The 4298-nt window shown below is 32.1% G+C and overlaps 1 long non-coding RNA gene across 1 annotated transcript; it reads left to right on the plus strand.

The window, feature by feature from the left end:
* Positions 1–299: 299 nt before the first annotated feature.
* Positions 300–2389, plus strand: LOC111877004 (uncharacterized). The gene is made up of 2 exons (XR_002845228.3): positions 300–1540; positions 2178–2389. It is a non-coding gene; the product is annotated as an uncharacterized LOC111877004 (long non-coding RNA).
* Positions 2390–4298: the final 1909 nt, after the last annotated feature.

Raw genomic sequence — 4298 nt, forward strand, 5'->3', positions numbered from 1 at the left:
CATTTTGGACCGTTACGACAAACTTCCCACGCTTTTTGGTGGCCAAACGGTTTACCATTGGTAGTAATTTTGCATTCGTAGGTCACGATTGCTAAAATATTGAAATTGTTGCTACCACTTCTATGCATGTTTTTAAGCTTGTCAAATATCTCATTGAATTTGGTGCAAGCCGCTCGTAAATCACGCCATTTTGCGTTGATCAAGTCGTACGCCCGTTTCGTTTTCTTTCCTAATAACGCGTGGAAATGATCTAAAATACGACACCAAAAACTTTGACCCGTTTACGAGTTGCTGACATCACCGTCTTGCGATTTGAAAATCCAAGTTTTCGTTAAAGCTTCTTCCTCGTATTCGTTCCATGCAGTAGTTCTTTTTTTTCTTGGATCTTTTGTTTTTTTTTTTGCCTTCGACGAGTTGGTTGTTGTGTTTATTGGACCCGTTCGTCGTCGTCGTCATTGTCAAGATTTATAGGTTGAGATTGAGATAATGAGACTTGAGATGGTTGAAATTGTTGAGGTATAAAAGAAGGTTGTTGAAATTGTTGAGAAAATTGTTGAAATTGTTGAGAAGGTTGTTGTTGAAATGCTTGGAATTGGGGTTGATTGAATTGTTGTGGTTGTTGTTGGTAGAAGTTTGAGGGGTATGAAGTGGTGAATAAAGGTTGTTGGATTGGAGAGGTTAACAATTTCATGTAGGTTGTAGCTAACATTTGCATTTGGATTGTTTGAGGTATTTTGATTTGAATCCATGTAGAGAGAAAAATATATATATATATGAGAGAGATGAGTGTTTTTTTTAGATCGTAATAAAATGTAGAGAGTGTTTTTTGAAGTGTAAATTGTAAATAAAATAGTAGGTAATTTATAGATGAAGTTGAGTTTGTTTAAATTTTAAAAAATAATTTTTTTTAATTGTTTAATCGGTCAAAAGACCGTTCCCCACCAAAATTCAGTTGTTGCAAAAAGGAGGTTTCCTATTCGTCGTCTCATCCCGTCTCCGGAGCCACGTCACGCGCACCCCACCGAACCTGGGGGCGGTGTTCACCCATGTGAAGGCGCACCACATAAGCCCAAGACACGTGAAAATCGCTCCTTACCGGTTAGCCTTACGGAGAAAAGTTTGCACCTTTAAGACAGCTACACACATAAATGAATGTTAGGTAAAACCGTCAAATGTTTACAAATTTAAGGACCTTTCCTATCATTTTTTCATAAAATAGTCACATATGTCGTCGCTTGTTTTTTAATCGGAGAAAGGGGCTGGAAATCACATCAGATTTGTCTCAGCACGGATCAAAATCGATCGATCGATCCCTTTGAATCTTTTTGCGGGAAAGAAAAAGGCGAAAATGGGTTATACAAAGGGTCTATTGTCGGTGATAACAAGAGACGGGGAGCCTTTGGTGAAGAAATTGGCTGCGGTTTCTGTCTTCGGGGTGCTCCCTGGAGCCATGATCGCTTCTCTTATCTATTCTCCTCCCGATTTCATCTACAACGAGAAGAACTCTTCTTCTAAAGTTCTCAAATAGAGATCTTTCTAGGTTAGTTTCTCTCCATCACCTATTTCCTCTGTATAAGGTTCTAGGGTTTATTTGTTTGTTTATTTTTGGACCGAGTATTGTGGATTGCATATGTTCAAATTTGTGATTGTCTACTTTGAAGATAGTGTATCTGCTCGTATCAGATCGTGTGTTGATTTCGGTATTGAATTAAATTGAAATAGCAGATGGGTATTGTGTAGAACTAGGACTCTATTACATCAGGTGAGTTGTAACTTGTAAGGTCCACAATGATGATGCATAACTAGGCCTTAGAACACATTTCACAATGTTACTTTGGAAGAGGAAGTTTATATGCCACAACTTCCTAATTCTTTATGGTTTGTAAATCTATCAAAGGATTAAGGGGGAGCTTTTGTTTATGAAATTCTAGGATTAAAAGGGTATTTGAGTTCATCTAAAGCATATAGCGGTTTCATAAACTCAAATACCCTTTTAATCCTAGAATTTCATAAACAAAAGCTCCCCCTTAATCCTTTGATAGATTTACAAACCATAAATAATTATAGGAATTGGATTGGATTCTATTCCATTTCTTGCCAAACAAACGCATGACAAATTTCACTTTTTTCTTGAGATTCTATTACAAAGTCTGATTAATTACCATATTGTTTTGCAGAGATTACTTTTGTAGAAATTTGCATGGCGGAAGTTTGAACCACAATAACCCTAATGATCTATTATGTGTTAGCCGTATTCCGGTTAAAGCCATTGGGAAATTTAGTTTTGATGTTTTAAGCTCATTTGTTTATGTTTTAGCATACTCTTTTCTTTATTCACTCTCTTTTAATTATTAATTAGTGCAACAAAGTGTTAAAGCTTTTACCTTCATCCTTTTGTCATTTAAATGTGTCCATAATGGTTTTCTAATTTTTGTATAGAGTGCTTTCTTGCATTTTGTGATGGCTTGTTTTATTATTTGGTGGTATTATTGGGAAAGTATATTATCTGTGCAAAATAGCAACCCACTTTTGTTCATTTTGTGTAATGTATTTTTCTCCATGTATGGAAGTAACAACGTAGTTTATGTTTTGTTCTATTAATAATGATTTTTTTTTTGTTTTATTGACATAAATATTACATTTTGATGAGTAAACACTTAAGCCATGTTTGACAGTTATGTTTGACAGACTAGCTGAAAAACTAGTTGTTAGCTGAAAAGTTAGTTGTCAACTTATAAACTAGCTAATAAAAATAACATTTGGTAAAGTTAGCTGAAAGATATAAAATGATATTAATAGACATTTAGAACGTGCTTTTTTATAATTAAGTAAGGGAATATATGGAAAAATTTAAAAAAAATTCTTGAAAAGCTATTTTAAGTAGCTTTTAAGAAAGCTAGTTTATTAGCTATGTTTTTGCTTGTTATTGCTAAACATGATAATTTGAAAAAACTCGAAAAATAAGTCAGTTGTGATGTGTCAAACACAATCTTAAACTAGTTATAATGACTTTACTTCCGCAAATGTTGGGCGGAAATAAAAGATTAATAAAACATGAAAATTGTACATTTGTTTTGATAATCGTGTGTCACTGAATGTTTTGTTCTATTTACATTTGTATGCATGATAATTAAAAACATATAAAAATATAAAACCGGTTTGACCATCCGGTTGAACCGGATAACGTCACCCGACCGGTTCAATTAAAAAACCGGTTTTTAAATCATTGAGTTTTAGTTGACATCATTAATAGTATAATATTGATTGATTAAATAATTAAAACTAATTATAACTGAGGTAAGGAGAGTAGAAATAGAAAGACAAGTTCTATGGGTGAAATATAGCTTCAAATGGATGACCATGGTACGAAAGGCACAAGCCATATATCAAAAAGCAAAATAAGTACTTGGATTAATTTATTATCATGACTAGTTTATAACCCGTCAGAATAATGTTTATAAAATTAATTAAATTTTTATATTTCAAAATTAAAATTATTAATCAATTATTTAAATAAATTATTACTTATCTTTTAGTTATATAAAATTATAATCGTTGATTTAAATAAATATGTGAAGTTATATCACCTTATAATTTGTATTAATTTTATTTTATTTTTTAGTCTAATGTTATTAAATTAATATAATTAGAGTGAAAAAAAAAATTTAATTTGAAATTTAAAATAAAAAATCAATTATTAATTTAATGTAATTAGAATGAGAAATTTGAAATTTGAAATTTATAATTAATAGGTGGACAAGTGGCATGATGTGTGACATATAATATTAATAAGGAGTGCGAATAGTATGATATTTGTTAATAGGAGAATAAATTTATTTATTTATTAGAATAAGATTTTCTGCTACTACAAATGTTTATTGGAGATCATGTCCTTGGAACAAGCCACCTCATTAATGTTTAACTTCATGTGATTATAACACTTTTTTCTTTCGTGTTCTCTCCTCGTCATACTATCAACCGAGACCATATTCTCCCTCCTAACCATAGCTCTCGATAACCACTTGTGAACATGTCCATACCATGCCAATCTTTCTTATATATTTGGTGGTTTACACCACTCAAAACATATTTCTGATTGTCATATCAGATTTTATGTTCAACAATGTTCTACCGCATATTCATCGCAACTTCCTCATTTTTACAACATCCATCTTTTTCTCAAGTTCCTTTTTAGTTTGACAACGTTCATATCCATAAAATATAATCGGCCAAATTGCCACCATGTAAAAATTCTCTTTAAATTTCAATGGACTTTGTCCCGTAACTCTCATGTGACC

The sequence above is a fragment of the Lactuca sativa genome, chromosome 9, assembly GCF_002870075.4.
Source record: "Lactuca sativa cultivar Salinas chromosome 9, Lsat_Salinas_v11, whole genome shotgun sequence".
NCBI lineage: Eukaryota > Viridiplantae > Streptophyta > Magnoliopsida > Asterales > Asteraceae > Lactuca > Lactuca sativa.